The sequence below is a fragment of the Vulpes vulpes genome, chromosome 4, assembly GCF_048418805.1.
Source record: "Vulpes vulpes isolate BD-2025 chromosome 4, VulVul3, whole genome shotgun sequence".
In the NCBI taxonomy this organism is placed as follows: Eukaryota; Metazoa; Chordata; class Mammalia; order Carnivora; family Canidae; genus Vulpes; species Vulpes vulpes.
The window spans coordinates 105,506,874-105,525,913 of NC_132783.1; the positions used below are offsets into that span (position 1 = coordinate 105,506,874).

General features: G+C 33.1%; 1 protein-coding gene across 1 annotated transcript in view; it reads right to left on the bottom strand.

Moving 5' to 3' along the window:
* Positions 1 to 19,040, bottom strand: part of TENM2 (teneurin transmembrane protein 2) — a 3,534,961-nt gene that overhangs the window by 3,257,349 nt on the left and 258,572 nt on the right. The window contains exon 3 of the mRNA XM_072756643.1: positions 9,210 to 9,340. The gene's annotated coding sequence lies outside the window, so the exon portion shown is untranslated. The remainder of the gene's footprint in view (positions 1 to 9,209; positions 9,341 to 19,040) is intronic.

Sequence of the window (19,040 nt, forward strand, 5' to 3'; positions counted from 1 at the left end):
AATAATTTGAGCAAGTTACCAGAAGTACAATTTCCTTTCTCCTCTTTCAGTTTCCAGAAATTGTTACACACCATTGCTTTTTGCTTAATAGTGTGACATCTTGAGGCAAGCTTAACTCTGACTCTGTTGAAGGTGTACATTGATCCAGTCGCTTCTGCTTCCTTAGTGAATCAAATTCAATATAGCGCCCTTTCCTCCTCTTTTTTTTAATTTAGTTTAATACTCTCCAGAAATTCCAATGCCTTTCTTTGTCAGAAACTTTATAAATATTAACATGCATGGCAGTAGGTAGAAATTACTTAGAAAGGATTGACAGTCTCAATGAACTACAACTCTAGGGATAGGGCTCACATTTGATCCTATTTCATAGGAGCAAGATAGTGTCACCCACAACTGTGTTACAAAGTATGGGGTATGTATCACAATACATGAAATTTACTGAATACATGAAATGTGCCAGGCATTGGTTTAAGGCATTTTACAAGTCCCATCTCATATAGTACCCAAAATAATTTTAGGGCTCACAAAATCACTCAATTAAGTGAAGTTGAATAACATTAAAAAAAAAAGTGAGTCCATTTTCAATGATCTTTCAATCCTGATTAAATCAAGGTGAAAGTAATAATTTTGTGCCAATCTGTCTTTAACACCTCTCTAATGGCTGGTGATCTTTAACAGACAATAAAAGAACCTCAGGCATAGCTCATTATAATGTTTAGCTAAATTCTGATACCACTGTTTTGAACTTGTTTTTACCCTATTTATAATCAGCAATACAGATAATCAACTACTTGTGGTGACAAATAAATAAATGCCATAGAGACAAAAATAGTTCTTGTAAAGAAAAATATAGTAGTATTTTTAAAGAACAACACAGTGGTATTCAGATAAAACAAAATCAAGAAAGTGATACATGAATGATAATAAGTGAAACACTGTATTCAAAAATAGAGTTCCTAAAGATCAAAATCATAAGCATTTATTAAAAACTAAGATGTGGTGAACCACTCATGGATTCTATATGTACTACTGGAAACACGGTATATACTGGACAATGTGTGCAATGCTGGGTATGTGAATATATACTCATAATCTCTGACTCAAAATAGCTTATCATTTGTCAGAGGAGAGGGTATTAAACAGCTATCTATAATAAAATATAATGACTCTTCCTATTTCAATACAAAAACAAAAACATTTCATAGGGCTGAACTACTTCACAAAAATTATACATTTAAAGAAATCCATTGTCAGTGAACTTCCATTACTCAGTTTCTTTTAGGATAAAAGTAACAGCAGCCAAACATTTATTTGGTTATTCATATAATCAACAAGACTCAATTCTTACTTGACTTCAGGTTAAGTTTTCAGACTTAACTTTCTGAGTCTTGGCTACATCACCATTAAGATTCTTGTGAAGATCAGAGAAAGTAAGGCTTATAAAATGCTTAGCCCACTGCCTGGCACATTTCATGAATTCAATAAATGAAAACTATTTTTTTGAAAACTATTTTTATTAATGTGAATCTACAATGTGACAGTGACTGTCAGGTGATTGACATCAAAATTATACAGTTTCTCTCTAGTAAAAAGGAGATGAGAGATCTAAGGAGAAGAAACAAAATCCAAGAGACCAATAAAGCCACAATGACTTGTCAAGCACAACCAGAATGTGAGAGGTAAAATGTTGGGACATGAGATTAGAATAGTAAAAAGATAACTATGTGTAGCTACATAAGGAATTTTGACTTGATTTTACATGTTAGCATCCGTATGCTTTTTTTGCTTGACATATCCCCTAAAATTAGGTTGATGTCTTAAATTTTTCATTGTACGTTTAATAGCAAAAGATACAAAGTCTAAGGATTTACAAATAACACTGAATTTAAAATGAACCTTAAATATATTGAATAAAATCTAAATTCTGTAGTATATGAAAATCATCATCTATTTTGAAAATATATGAACACATTCTTCTGTAAGAGTTGAAAACTTTACATCATTCATTTTCCCTCTTAAATTTGTATTTCTATTCCATTCTCCCTAAGGAATTATTTTCCTGGTATTACATTCATACCCGAGAATATTTTATAGTCTATACTATCATAATTCTCTATTGAAAATAACAGAAATTGACTTAAAATTTCTGTGTCCATGAGACTCCAGATATTCTTTTCCTCCAGGATGAATATTCAGCATGATTATTACTACAACATAAAGTATTACATATTTTGATCAAGAATTATTCAAAATAGCAACATGCTATTTGAGCTGTATTCTTTAATAACTATGATAAGACATTTTCTTAATTGTTTCATATACCCATGAATAAAGAAGTCTTGGGATGCCTGAGTGGCTCAGTGGTTGAGCATCTGCCTTCAGCTCAGGGCATGATCCTGGAGTCCTGAGATCAAGTCCCACATTGGACTCCCTGCATGGAGTCTGCTTCTTCCCCTGCCTATCTCTCTGCTTCTCTCTCTGTGTCTCTCATAAATAAATAAATAAAACCTAAAAAAAAGAAGTCTTATTGTTAGAGTAAGCATAAAATCTTTGCTCATTTTTTTATAAATATGTGTTGAAGATTTGGTCACTAATATGTACAGGAGTACAGGAAGAGTTATGTTTTGTCCTGACATTCAATTCTTACAAACTGTTTTGTTTTAGGTCAAAATCACAGAATAACGTAACTCAAAAATTATTTTCAGGGGTCTACCACATGATTTTACTGAAAACAAAAAACTGAAAGCCATCTGATTCAAAGGTATTTGTCATATTGTCATTAGATTCATTCACTTTCTAAAACTAATGCAATATTTGGTATTTGGTATATGGTATACTTTTCTTCAGCACTAGGTATCCACTTTCTCATGCAATGCTCAATGAGAGGCACAAGGTATGCTTTTCTTTTTAAAGTGTGAAAGGGTGACAAGCTTTGATGTCTAAGCCACAAATGTCTAGAATATTTTAGGAAAGAGTGTATATGGTTTTTGAAGTCTGGATATGTGTTGGTATTCTCCGTGCCTTTTGGAAACTCCATCACCTACCATGACAATTACTTCTATAAATGATATAGCCATCAAAATATTTTAAGTAGGAAAACAAAAAGATCTTTTTTTTAAAGTTGTTTTAGCTGTCATAAAATAATTTAACTGGCAATAAAAAAGATGAATTAGGCAGAGAGTTGGTTTACTAGGAAAGTTTTGCAATGTTTGGGTGAGAAAATATGATCTCTTTTAGAATGAATAATTTAAAAATATGGTTTTTCTTAATTTTTTTATTTATTTGAGAGACACAGAGAGAGAATGCTGTGCAAGTCGGGGGAGGGACAGAGGAAGAGCATCTTCAAAAAGACTCCGCACTAAGCAGGGAGCTAGATGCCAGCTGGATCCCACAACCCATTAAATTATGACCTGAACCAAAGACCATGAATCAGATACTTAACTGACTGAGCCCTTGAAACTAAGTTTTAAAAGCAAGATCAACAGAATTTGGTGAATAAGGATATACAAGGAATAGCTCTAAGTAACTTGAAAAGTCACTAATCATCTCACTAATGTATCAATGCCATTAACTGGGAGCAGAAATATGCGAGAAAATATACTTAAGAAAACAAGTTCAAGGAGTGCCTGGGTGGCTCGGTCAGTTGGGTGTCTGACTTGCTTTCCACTCAGATCATGATCTCATGGGTCATGAGATGGAGCCCCTCATCAGGCTCCACACTCAGCAGGGAGTCTGCTTAAAAGATTCTCTCCCTCTGCCCCTCCCCACCTCTATAAAATAAATAAAACTTTAAAAAAAACTAGTTCAATATGAATTCTTAATTTAAGATGCATGTGATATATTTGTAGGATGTTTATTTATTTATTTATTTTTTTTATTTGTAGGATGTTTAAAAGATATTTATGTATAGAACTCTGGAAGGAAATGGAGTTTGGAGTAACACAGTTGAATAAGATGTCCCGTGTAATACCTCACACTCAACAACAACAATTTGGCATCAAATCCATAGGCTAAAGGACCTTTGTTGGAGCTTTGGGAGCCAGAACCATATACCAAGGGACCCATGTGTTGGGTAATAGTCACACAGAATATGGAGGTAGGGTGTAAAAGGATATAACTTCTGTATGTGATTGAAGCAATAGTTGTTATCAGGATGAACTAAGACTGTTAAATCTATAAGATGATTTATATAACATAATAGTAATAAAAAATCAACAGTAGAAACACTAAAAGAGAAGGAAGCATACCACTACAGAAAATCATCACTTCACAAATGAAGACAACAAAGAGGGAGGAAGGAACAAAGGAACAATGAAAGGGCCAGAAAACTAGTAAGATACATTGGTAAGTTCTTATGCATTAATAGTTAATCTTAATATAAATGGTCTAACTTCTCCAATCAAAAATCTACAGAGTGAAGTAAAAAAATCCACAGATGAATTTAAAAAAATCAGACCCAGCCATGTGTTGCCAAGAGACTTCAACTTTGAGAACACACATAAGCTCAAAGTGAAGGGTTGGAAAAAGATATTCCATGCAAGTGAAAAACAAAGGCAAGCTGTGGTAGCTATACTTATATCTGAAAAAATAGATTTTAAGCCAAAAACTGTAATAAGAAACAGAAGGTCATTATATCATGATCAAGGTATTAATTCATCAGAGATATAATAAGAAATGCATATGTACCCAACTTAAAAGCATCTAAGTATATTAAGCAAATACTAAAAGATCTAAAGGGAAAAAGAGACAACAAAACAATAACAACAGTGACTTTTAACACTCCACTTTCAACACTGGATAAATCATCCAGACAGAAAATCAATAAGAAAAGTTAGACTTGAACTATACTTTTAACCAAGTGGACCTAACAAACATATATAGAACATCCCATCCAATAGCAGCAGAATACATATTCTTTCAAGTGCACAGGAAACATTCTCCAGGATATTTCATATTATAGGTCACAAAATAAGTTTTAGAAAATTTAAGAAAATTGAATCATGCAAGTATCTTTCCAAACCATAGTAGTATGAAACTAGAAATCAATTAACAGGAGGAAAACTAGAAAATTCACAGATATGTAGAAATTAAACAATACACTCCTGAACAAGCAGTAGGTCAAAGAATAGATCAAACAAAAAACCAAAAAATATCTTGAGATAAATGAAATATAAGTAACAACACACCAAGATGCATGAGATATAGCAAAGGCAGTTCTAAGAGGGAAGTTTATATATAAATACCAACATTAAGGAAGAAAAGAAAAAGAAAAGAAAAAAATCTCAAACAACCTACATTTCCACCTCAACAGATCAGGAGAAAGAAACAAAACAAAACAAAACAAAAAGCCCAAAGTTAGCAAAAGGTGAGAAATTAAAAAAATCAGAATGAAAGTAAGCAAAAAAGATGAGAAGATAGAAAAGATCAATGAAACTAAAAGCCAATTTTTAAAGATAAAATTGGCAAAATTTAATTTAGACTAAGAAAAAAAGACAGAAGTCGAAAACAAGTAAAATAAAAAATAGAAAAAGACAATATGAATGATACCATAGAAATTCAAAGAACATAGAGATTACTGAGAACATTATATGCCAATAGATTAAATAATATGATGAAATGGATAAACTCCTAAAAACATAAAACCTACCAAGACAGAATCGTGAAGAAATACAAAATCTGAATAAAGCAATAACAAGTAAGGAAACTGAGTTAGCAATAAAAAAAAAACCTCCTAACAAAGAAAAGCCAAGGACAATATGGTTTCCCTGGTGAATTCTATGAAATATTTAAAAAATTAGTATCAATCTTCTCAAACTGTTTCCAAAAGATGGAAAGGGAAGAACACTCTCAAACTGATTTTACAAGGCCAGTATTAATCTCATTAATATCAAAGCCAGTTAAGAATACTACAAGCCAAAGTACAAGCCAATAATGCTGATAAATACAGATGCAAAATTCTCAACAAAATATTAATAAACTGAATTCAGTAGCACACTAAAAGGTTCATATACCATGATCAAGTGGGATTTGTTTCAGAAATACAAAGACGGTTCAACAAGTATAAATAAATAAATATGATATAACATATTTACAGAATGAAAAATAGAAATCCTATAATTATCTCATTAGAAGCAATAAAAACATTTGACAAAATACTACAAGCTTTCATGATAAAAATCCTCAACAAATTATACATAGATGGAATGCACCTTAACATAATAAAGTCTATATATCACAAACAGTGACATCATACTCAACAGTGATAGGTTGACAATCTTTCCTCTAAGATCAGGAATAAGACAAGGGTGTCTACTTGCACCATTCCCATTTAGCATAGTACTGAAAGACCTAATCAGACCCATCAGGCGTGAAAAAGAAAAAGAAGACATTCAAATTGGAAAGGAAAAAAACTAAAACTGTATTTGCAGATGACACATCATATACATGGAAAACCCAAAAGAATCCAAAGAAAAACTATTAGAACTAGGGATGCCTGGGTGGCTCAGTGGTTGAGTGTCTGCCTTCGGCTCAGGGCATGATCCCAGAATGCTCTGACTTCCAGATCGGGCTCCCCACAGGGAGCCTGTTTCTCCCTCTGCCTATGTCTCTGCCTCTCTGTATCTCTCATGAATAAATAAATGAAATCTATTAAAAAACTATTAGAACTCATTAACAAACTAAGTTTCAGGATACAAAATCAACAAAGAGGAACCAGTTGCATTTCTCTATACTAACAACAAAGTAACCATAAAAGAAAACAATCTCTTTTGCAATAGCATAAAAAATAAACAATAAAATACCTAGGGATAAATTTAACCAAAGGGGTAAAAGATTTATATACGGAAAACCAAAAAAACTTTGAGTAAAGAAATTTGAAGATGATACTGAAAATGATAACTCTTTGTTCAGGTATCCAAAAATTAATTATTGTTAAAATGTCCATACTACCCAAAGCAATGTACAGATTCTTTGTTTTCCTCTAAAGACTTTATTTATTTATTCATGAGAATACACAGAGAGGAGAGAGAGACAGAGACACAGGCAGAGGGAGAAGCAGGCTTCATGCAGGGAGCCTAACGTGGGACTCGATCCCAGGTCTCCAGGATCACACCCTGGGCTGCAGGCGGCGCTAAACCGCTGAGCCACCGGGGCTGCCTGCAATATACAGATTCAATGCAATCTCTATCAAATCTCTATCAAAATTCCAATGACATTTTTCACACACACACACACACACACACACACACACACCCCACCTAAAATTGTATGGAACTGCAAAAGACCCGGAATAATCAAAGCAAACCTGAGAAAAAAAAAAAAAGCTGAAGTCATAACATTTCCCAATTTAAATCCATATTATAAAGCTATAGTAATCAAAATCATATGTATGGTATGGTATGGTATGGTATGCTGTTGCTGAGCTATGCTATGTGTAACAGACTAGTGTAACAGAATCAAGAACCTAGAAATTAACCCGTATATATATGATCAATTAGCATTTGACAAGGGAACTAAGAATATACAATGAGTAAAGGATAATCTATTTGATAAATGGTGCTGGGAAAATTGATATTTGATATTCATGCAAAAGAATGAAATTGGACTGTAATCTTACACCAATCATAAAAATGAACTCAAACTGGAATGAGTACTTAAATATAAGACCTTGAACTGTACAACTCCAAGAAGAAAACATGGGGATATCTCCTTGACATTAGTCTTGGCAATAATTATTTGAATATGACATCAAAAGCATAAATAACAGCAACTTGGACTACATCAAGTAGTACAACAAGTAATTGGTACTATAGTAACTTTAATTTTACTATATTAAAAAGTTTCTGTCCAGCAAAAGAAATAATTAGCAACAACAACCAAAAAGGCAATGTATGAAACAATGGAAAAAATATTTGCAAGTCATTTATCTGATAAGGAGTTAATATTCAAAATATGTGGAGAACCTATACAACTCAATAGCAAAAAACAATCTGATTTTAAAATGGGCAGGGAACTGAGTAGACATTTTCCCAAAGAAGACATACAAATGAAAAACTGGTACATCAAAAATGCTCATGTTAATAATCACAAGGGAAATGCCAAGAAAAACCATAATGAGATATTACTCACACCTGTTAAGAAGGCTGTCATCAAAAGACAAAAGGTAAATGTTGGTGAGGATATTAAGAAAAGGGAACCCATGTCTACTGTTGGTGGGAATGTAATTGGTACAGCCACTACGTAAATACAGGGAGGTTCTTTAAAAAATTAAAAATAGGACTACCATATGACCTAGCAATCCCACTGCTGGGTATAATTTCAAAAGAATTCATATCAGGATCTCAAAAAGATATCTGTACTCCCAAGTTCATTATTCACAATAGCCAAGACATGGAAACCACCTAAGTGAACATTTGTGAGTAAATGGATAAAGAAAATGTGACACTATATGCATATATATATATATATATATATATATATATATATATATAAATTTAGTATTAATAGTAACATTATTCAACTATGAGATAGAAAGAAATCCTCTCATTTGCAACAACATGGATAGACCTTGAGGGCATCATACTAAGTGAAATAAGTCAGAAAAAGACAAATACTGTATGATAGCACTTACATGTGAAATCTAAAGGATCTGAACTCATAGAAACAGAATGTAGAATGGTGGTTGCCAGAGGCTGAGAGGTGCTGCAAAAGGGGAGATGTCAGTCAAATTGTACAGACTTCCAGCTATAAAATGAATAAATTATGGGGATCTAATGCATACCATGTGCTATGGTTAACAGTACTGTACTTGAAAGTTACTCAGAGAGCAAATGGTCTCACCACAAGAAAAAATTGGCAATCTTGTGTGATGATAGAGATGTTAACTAATCCTACTGTGATCATTTTGCAGTATATATATACACATATATATACATATATACACATATATGTTTCAAATTATGTGTGTTGTAGTGTTGTACACCTTAAACTTATACAATGTTATAACTTAATTATATCTCAAAAAATTGAAAAAGTAATAAAAGCTTATTAATGTATTTTTTTAAAAAGTAGAATTTGATGATTTATGTCTATTAGTTGTAGATTCATGAAGACTATAGACTACATAGCATCCTTTTAGAATTATATATATAACCAAATGAGAAAGATTGAATGACAGGTATCTGAAGACCATAGTATTTAAATAAAGGTACCTGAGAAGGAGCTGTGGGAAGGTTAGGAGGCAAAGCAGGAAAGAATTGCAGGATGAAGAGAAGGTGACCTGGAAACTCAGAGGAGAAGACCCACTTCCTTCTTCTTGTACCAGAGGGTTTATTGCCAAATTCTGTGGAGAAGGGATGAATTATTTAAGAAGGAAAACAGAGTGTGCTCATGATGTACTCTAATTGTTATATACTTATGTTCATGTGTGTCAATATACATCAGGGGCATAGGCTCTGACTTCTCAAAATTACACTTTGTTTGATTCTCTTCCTTCATTGTTAAAAATGAAATTACATACTATCTACATGAGATAAATTGAATTAATGCAGTAAATGTATTTAGAAAAATGTTGACACATATTAAATATCCATGAAATTGTTTTCAATTTTATTGAACTATTTTTCAATTATATATATATATAAATATAACATACCATATATAGTATAGTATCTAGTATTTATATATTACTAATGTTTAATATTTAGTAAATATTTAGTAAAAGCAACAGAGCTTTTCTTCTTATTCTCCTAAAATTAAGAGTGTCTCTATGTAAGTGTGTGTGAAGTCTTAAATGAAAGAGCCGCCAAAACAAATATTGAATAAGAGGGTTAAGATTCTCAGGGCATCTGAGTGACCCAGCTGGTTAAGTGTCTGACTCTTGGTTTCAGTTCAGGTCATGATGTCAGGGTTGGGATCTCAGCATCCTGAGATCAAGCCCATGTCGTATCTGCTTGAGATCCTCTCCCCCTCCTTTTGCTCCTCCCACTTGTGCTCTCTCTCTCTCTTTCTCTCCCTAAAATAAACAAATAAATCTTTTAAAAAAGAAAGAGATGGACGCCTGGGTGGCTCACCATTTGAGAGTCTGCCTTTGGCTCAGGGCGTGATCCCAAGTCCAGAGATCAAGTCCCACATTGGGCTCCCTGTGAGGAGCCTACACCTCCCTATGCCTGTGTCTCTGCCTTTCTCTGTGTCTCTCCTGAATAACTAAATATTTTTTTAAAAGACAAAAACAAAAGAGAGAGAGAAAGTTTAGGTTCTCTGAAGGTCATGACTCATTGGAGATCATTCTACCCCACTCTATGTTTAGGGTTTGCTATGCTGGGTCACTAACCCTTAAATATACTGATTTTATAAAATTGTAAGAGAGTTTCTATTTTGGATTTTGCCTTATGGCTGATATGAATGCCCTCTCAAAACTTCTTTAATTCTTATTATCAATAAACCTAATGAACAGAAGTATCAGGAAGTATGTGTGATTCATTCCTTGTTAACTCATATAAAAATGAAAATACATGTTACCTACTATGTATGGAATAAATTGAGCCAATGAATATAGTTCATTTATTAAAAAGTTGGCACATACTAGTTCATAAAATTTTTAAGTATTATGTATTAAAGAAAAGATTCTTTTCTCAACTTTTTAAGTACTTTCCATAACATTAAATTTAGTATGCTGATTATAATTGATCCTTTACAATTCTATTACATTTTGTTAGGGTTTTCTTAATATTAGTCAACATCATAATTTAAAAACAAATGATATAGGTCATGACTAAACTAAACATACAGTCAGTATAATACCTACCTTGAAGTCATTGATTTCTTCCATTACCAGTAATATTTTTTATCTAGGGCCCATATTTAATACACTCACCTCACCTTCATACCAAAAAAAAAGAGAGAGAGAGAAAGAGTTGACCTTTGAAGACATGGGTTTGAACTGTGCAGGCCCACTCGTACAAATACTTTTCAGCAAATACAGTACAGTACTATTAAGTGTGTTTTCTCTCCCTTATGATTTTCTTATAACATTCTATTACTCTAGCTTATTTTATTGTAAGAATATAGTATACAATATATCATACAAAATATGTGTTAATAAACTGTTTATGCTATCAGTAAGTCTTCTGGTCAACAGTGGGCTATTAGTAGTTAAGCTTTTGGAGTGTCCACAGCTACATGCAAATTTTCCAATGTGCATTTAAGGTAGAAGGTGTCCACTTCCCCCGACCCCCACATTTTCCAAAGGTTAACTGTATAAAGACTTTGTCTCACTTTTAATTAAGGAAGTGGTCTGACAGATGTAGTTTAAATGTCCAAGCAATATGATATTCAATACATTCTTACTGACTTAAGAAGTGGCAGTGAGGGAGAGCTATGTGGCTCAGTGGTTGAGCATCTGCCTTTGGCTCAGGGCATGATCCTTGAGTCTTGGGGTCGAGTCCTGCATCAGGCTTCCTCCATGGAGCCTGCTTTTTTCCCTCTGCCTATGTCTCTGCCTCTCTCTGTGTGTTTCTCATGAATAAATAAATAAAATATTTTTTAAAAAGAAGTGGCAGTGGCGGGGGGGGGGGGGACTATTTTCAACTTAGTCTTACAGGTAATGGCTCTGAATAGAATTCATACTCTTTATATAATGATTTGTTGCCTCTACTAATGAACTATTTTGAGTGCTGGACATGTTCTATCTACTTTCCACTATCAATTTAACACTTTTATATCTGATTTTTAAGCAACAGATAGAATATAATACACTGTTGAATATGCTTAAGATCTTAATCATTCTATGTTTTTTTTTTATCTTTTGGCAAGTGCCTTCACTAAAATTTTAATGCTAAACTATATATTGTTTCTTTAATTTTTATCTGAATTTGAATAGTTATCAGCTTACCTTTTTGTAGCAACAGTTATTTAAAATCTGAGGTAAAACCCATCTAGTCAAATTCTGGACTTATGACTTTGCTCAGTGATAATAGAAAAGACGGGCTTTACAAAGTCGAAATTAAGCTTATCACCAAAGATTTGAAATATTGTTATATACAAGAAGCAATGTATCTGTACCAATTGTTTTTCTCCCTCTTTCACAAGATATGACACAAGGTTTTACATATTAAAATATTATGCATTTAATTTGTATTATAGCATCAAATATTAATCATCACTGAAGAGTTTTAATCAGAACTTTTAAAAAATATATCATTTCCTTGAGTTAAAAGGGAACAGGGATGGCAACAAGAAACATTTTTTCCCCTGTGAAATGCCCCTGTAAGTGTGACAAATAATTCATTTGAAATAAAATAGGAATTGTTTTTAGCTCTGAAAAGAAAAGTTACATTTTAAATTGGTTACAGCAGTCAAAACCTAATGGGTAAAAGGAGTTGGTAATAATATTATATCAGGTTTATATTCAATGAAATTTTAATTTTCTACTCAAACAATATTGTCATTATCCTAAAATTTTCTACAGTAGTTTTTCTACTACCTAATTTTGGAAAACCTGAATATCATTGTCTCCTTTGTTTAAACCATTTCAAACACACAGAGGCAGAGTCATACTTATAATGTTTTCCCACTGCTTAAGTTTTTCTCAAAAATGTTGAAAACTTCTCTGTACCTAAAAGCACTTGGTCTCAGAAGAAAAGTGGGGAAGTATACAATGCAGACAATTTTAAGGGTGACCATGATATGTATTCTGAGTGACTGGTTATCTAATGATTTTCTGTATCTTGTAATTTATTTTGTACAGGATTTACATTTCCCTCTCTCTCAGGTTTTGATCATGTGCAGGCTCAGTTTATCTTTAAATCCAATGTATACTAGAACTTTGGAGAAAAGTGTGAGCTGCGTTAATGCCAAAGTTTTGATGAAATTAAGTCATTCTCTGACAAATGGATCCTTCTTTTCCCTATTTCCCCATGTGTCTGTGCACATTTCTTAGTCATTAAGTGCAAGAATTCTGCAAACAAATTTATATCCTGGCTTACTAGTTAACTGGCCTTGTGGAATCACTTGATATTTTTCCTCAATTTCCTCACCTGAATGTGGGAAACAAGATCAATATTGAGTCTACCTCACGTAATTATTATGAGTATTAGACCTTAGAATGTAACATTACTTAAAGTTGAAGGTTTTTTCCTTTAAAAGAAAAAATATCTAGATTTCTTTTTTACATTGTATTTATTATATTGAATAATTAAGATCATTTCCAGAGTGAGGTTAAAGTCTACATGTGTAGGACTCTTGTGTACTTAGGTAGTCAAACATTTACAAGCTAAATACAAACAAAATAATAATACCAATAGTATTCATATCAACAGTACTAATTTCTTATTCCAGATGATGTTGTTTTGCTGAAACTCAATCACCATTTATATACACTACAAATGATTATGAAACCATAACCCTTTTAAGCTCAGTTCACTGATGTCTTTGGGTATAGCATAAAGGACTATTTCCTCCCTGCTTTTTTCCATAAAATCTTCTACATATAGTATATATGTATTTGACTTCCTATGAGCAGTTCGGTGTTGCTATGTTTTTAAGTCCAGTTCTGCTCCTTTTATCAATATGCTGAAATAAGTACAGTGCCTCCATGATCATTAACAGAAGAAAGCACAGATGACCAAGTGATGAATTAGAAGAATTATTGTCAAGAAGACAGTAAAATCATGCCATAGTATAACCCCTACTTCAATCACATAATTATTACATATAAAAGAGAAAAGGAAAAAACCATAACGATATAGTAGGCCTCACAAACTGGACAGATAGTTTCATGGGCCATAAATATAAGGTAACGAGTAGGACTACAACCTCTGGTCTTTGGGGATTAAACTTCAAAATCAGGCAGTGACAAGAGGTCAATTTTTCTGCAGTCATGGGAATTAAAAGTGCTCCCATAAAATGAATTTATAGGGCCAGACCTAATACCTAAAGCAGAGATTGGATGCCAGGGCTCCTACTGTTAAAGAAGACTAAAAAGAAAAAAAAAAAAAAACCTGTTCCCTAGGGCCATCACCTATAAGAATTTGTGAAAATATGAAAGCAGGAGGATACATCTTCATAAATAAGAAATGAACCAAGTTCCCTACTTATTAGATGCTCATTTGTGTTTCTTGCTTATGAGTCAGAGCACCAAACTATTACTCTAAGGCCCGGGACCTGAACAAGCACTCAAGGGCAAGATAGAGGCAACCACCACACTGATTATTGTGAAAGGGAAAAATACTCTTAGAAAGAAAAAAAGAAACTCCTACTTAAAACCAAAGTTCCAAAACAGATGAAGAAATTCCAAGAAAAATAGTTCTCAGAATCACCAATCAGAGGCTAAATGAAATGTTTATGAATAAAGCTGTAAAGCACATTAATTACAGCTTATAATACTCAAAGAGACAAATTACAATTATGTTAATTATTAAATAGTGAAATACATAGAAATAAAAGAAAAGTAAGTGGGTAGAAAGGGAACTCATAAGGAATCTTAATAAAGAAGCATGTAACACTAAAAAAAAAAAAAAAAAACCAAACACCTCAATAAACAGTTGACAGAGTTGAGGAAAGACTTATTGAATTTGAAAATGGTATCAAGGAGGCACCTGGGTGGCTCAGTCAGTTAAGTTACTACTCTTGTTTTAGGCTCAGGTCATGATCTCATGGGTCATGAGATTGAACCCTGTGTGGGGCTCCACACTCAGTGGGGAACCTGCTTATAGATTCTCTACATTTGCCTCTCCCCCTACACGTTCTCTCTCTCTCTCTCAAATTAATAAATAAATCTTTACAAAGAAAAAAATTCCCATAATTGAGGAATTTACTTAGAATATCATCCTAAAACACAAGTAATACTTAAAGAATTTTAAGAAATACAAAATATACAATGGAGGCTCCAGCATATATCTAACAGTGTTTCAGAAAAAGAAAATAGAGGGAATTGACTGGAAGTGATATTTGAAAAAAGTAAATGGCAATAATTTTTCAGAATGAAGGAATGGCATGTATGTTCTGATTTAGAAGGCACTCCAGGGATCCCTGGGTGGCGCAGTGGTTTGGCGCCTGCCTTTGGCCCAGGGCGCGATCCTGGAGACCCGGGATCGAATCCCATATCAGGCTCCCGGTGCATGGAGCCTGCTTCTCCCTCCGCCTGTGTCTCTGCCTCTCTCTCTCTCTCTGTGACTATCATAAATAAAAAAAAAAAAAAAAAAAAAAAATTAAAAAAAAATTAGAGAAAAAAAAAAAAAAAAAAAGAAGGCACTCCAAATACTGAACAGTATAAATAAATAAAAATGGGCACCTAAACATGATAGAGAAACTACAAACATCAGTGATAAACTGAAAATCTTAAAAACAACAAATGGCATTAACTGGGAAGGAAAAAAAATGAAGAACAAACAAACAAAACAAAACAAAAAAAATACTATCAATAGAAATAGATTAAATAAATGCCTTTAAAGAGAAAATAATTGTCAATCTAAATATTATTTCTAGCTAAACCATTCATATGAAGATTCAGAGTTCACCACATAAATTCTCAGTAAAGGAATAATGAAGGCACAGATTTTAACTAAAAGAAAATTGAGAACAGAGAAAAGTCATTGGGTAAAAGTACAATGGTGAACACAGAGATTTTTCAAATATGTATATGCATTCAATAACTAATAATCTTTATATGATATTTGTGTGTGTGCCTGTGTGTGTGAGGGGGGAGGTTAGTGCTTAAGGGAAAAAGTAAGCAATAAGTTGTTAGAAATAGCTAATAAATGGTTAACACATACTGAAGTCCTTTTGAAGAAGAGATAGAAATATTGCATGATCGTTAAGTTTGTTAGGTGAAAAGATATCAATGGGTTAAGTATGAACTTTAAAATTTTGAAGTTAGGGACCCCTGGGTGGCTCAGTGGTTGCGTGTCTGCCTTTGGCTCAGGTTGTGATCCTGGGATCCTGGGATGGAGTCCCACATCAGGCTCCCCACAGGGAGCCCGCTTCTCCCTCTGCTTATGTCTCTGCCTCTCTCTGTGTCTCTCATGAATGAATAAATAAAATCTTAAATAAACAAACAAATAAATAAATAAATAAAATTTTAAAGTTAGTATTAAAATATATAATCTGTATTTTTTAAACCTGCAGAGAAAAGAAAATAATCTGTGTATGGGAGAATAGAGAAATCTTCAATTTGACAAAAGGCAAAAAAAGGAAGGGAGAGGAAGGCCAAGAAATTAAGAATATAAATGGAAAATACAAGGTACGATTAAAGAAATACATGCAAAATACCTATTAGGAAAGTAAATGTAATCTGATTAAATTCACTAATTAAAAGAGAGAATGAGACCAGATAACTTTTCAAAATGGATATGCTGCTCATAAAAAGTACCCCTAAAATAGCACATTTTATAAATAACAGTTTAAAACACTTATATTAGAATATTCATACAAGAGAATAGCATGTTATAATTAAAATGAATGTATTAGAGCTTCTAGCCACTTGGTCAAGGGTGCTTCTTTGGATAATTCCAACTGCATAGAGAACCTGGGTTAGAGTCTTAGTTACAAGTTACTACATGTGACACTGGGGAAACTATTAACCCCTTTGTGCTTCAGGTTTCTACTTGCAAATTAGGTTAAATTTCTTACTTATAAAAGAGTAAGAACTCTTCTCTCTCTCTCTTATGTGATTTAAATCATTTCTTACTTATAAAAGAACTGTCTCTGATCCATAGCACCATATATTTATTAAATAAATACATTTTAATTTAAGGTATCCAAGTAAAACACAAATATATATATAATATATATACATATAAAATATATAATATATACATATATATAATATATATTATATATACATACATTTAATAATCAGGAAATCAAATATTCTCAAGATTGGCAGTTATGAAGATCTCATATTAGAAACAGTGAAATTGTCATGGTAAGGCTTCCTTACAGTGTCTGGACCACAGTAAGTGCTGGTGAATATTACCTGAAAAGATGACAGCAGCCAAACATTGTTTATCATTCCAATATCTTCTGCTTCATTTTTATTTAGCCTATTTACTCTACATAATCTCAGATGTGTGTTCCATGTAATCTTACATACATCTTCAAAATTGAAAGGGAGCAGAATTTCCCACCCCAAAATATGCCTCTTTGGCATAAGGATTATTTTTGGCTGATTATATTTAAGACGGGAGACACAGAGAAGCTCTGAAAATAAGTAGAAGTCACCCTTTTGTAAGAGACTATTATTTTTACAGGTGAAATCTCCGTTTGTAAGGCTGTCACTCTCTCTGTACCATGAAGAGGATGACTAAAATCTCTAGAAATTCTTGTCAATGGAGAAGGCAAGAACTTAAATTTGTTTAACAACCATATACCCGATTTACTGATAACCTCCTACAACTGGCAATCTACCCCTCAACTTCTCATGTCTCTCTCTGAGGATGACATTTAAAGTGATGGCATGGGCTATTCCCCGAAGTTACTCAGTTTTCCTGAGTATCTCTCATGTATACAAAAGATACACATGTTATTATACTTCTGTTTGCTTTTTTTCTTGTTAATTTTTATTACAGGGAGAGGTGTGGTGTCTCAGCCAAGAACCTAGAAGGGTAGAGGGAAAATGATTTTTCCTCCCCTACAAAACCATTTGGCCTCACTCCTTTTATAATTCATGAACTTATGAGCTTCTATTCTTCTCACACAAGTGGCAATTGCAATGACAAACAATTTGTGCCTGAAGAGCCCATTCCATTTTCTAACAGAGCTAATTGTCAGATAATGATTTCTTATGTTGAATTAGAACTCACATCTCTATTACTTCCATATATCAAGATTAGTTATGCCTTCTGCATACAACATGTATAATTGTCCTTCCATGGAAAACTTAGAGAAAAGAAGAAAAAAGAAAAGAAAAAAAGAAAAGAAAAGAAAAGAAAAAAAGAAAAGAAAAAAGAAAAGAAAAGAAAAGAAAAGAAAAGAAAAGAAAAGAAAAGAAAAGAAAAGAAAAGAAAAAAGAGAATACTGTAGCCTATCTAGTGGCTCTCTTACTGAAGATTAAAGATAATTGTTCTGTCTTGTATAGAATATTTTCCCTCTCTCTACTGGTAGCTTCTCCTCTCGGTACATTTTTTAGCCGGATACTTTACATGTGATATTCCAAAACAGAGCACTTTATTTTGCAGTTGTCTGCACAGATAAAATGGACTGAAAATCTCTTTCCTTATTTGAATACTATTACTCAATAGATACATGTGTTCCAGACACTCTGTTAGACATACAAGTTTCAACGGTGATCACAAAATAGACATGGCTCTATCTCCATAGAGCTTAAAGTCTAATGGGGGAGGGATGCCTGGTGGCTCCGCAGTTGAGCATCTGAGGGCTCAGGGCATGATCCTGGGATCCAGGATGGAGTCCCACATCGGGCTTCTGTGGGGAGCCTGCTTCTCCCCTGCCTGTGTCTCTGCCTCTCTCTCTGTATCCCTCATGAATAAATAAATAAAAGCTTTAAAAAAATTTAGTGGGGGAAATCAAGTAAGGCAGGCAAAATTTCAAGGCAGTGTTATCAGAAAAGAATTATTAAATACTCTCTAGGGGGAAATCTGAAAAATCAACCCAAGAATGATTTTCCACCACTGAAGTAAGAAAACACATTGCCATTGAGAAACTAAGCAAAATTTGTAATGCCTCGATTTCAGAGGGCAAGCTAAATGAATGGTGAAAAATAAAGCTGAAGGAGTAATAAAATCTAAATTACGCAATGCCAATTAAAGCCATTTTCTGAATAAAATAGTTCTATTAATGTGAACTACAATCAATTTTTTGGTGGTCATGCTGCACTCTTGACGCTGCTGATTCTAGGTTTTATTTCCTATAAAACGACTCAATTGTTTTCATTTGTACTTTTATATATGTTTATTTGAAATGTAGTGGAAATTTTTTTCAATTTAAATGAATTAGATTTGTTCCCATCATCTCCATCATTCAAAATTTCTCTGGTGTCTGATTTGTTATCATATATGTTATATTCATCATCTTCTCATTTAAAT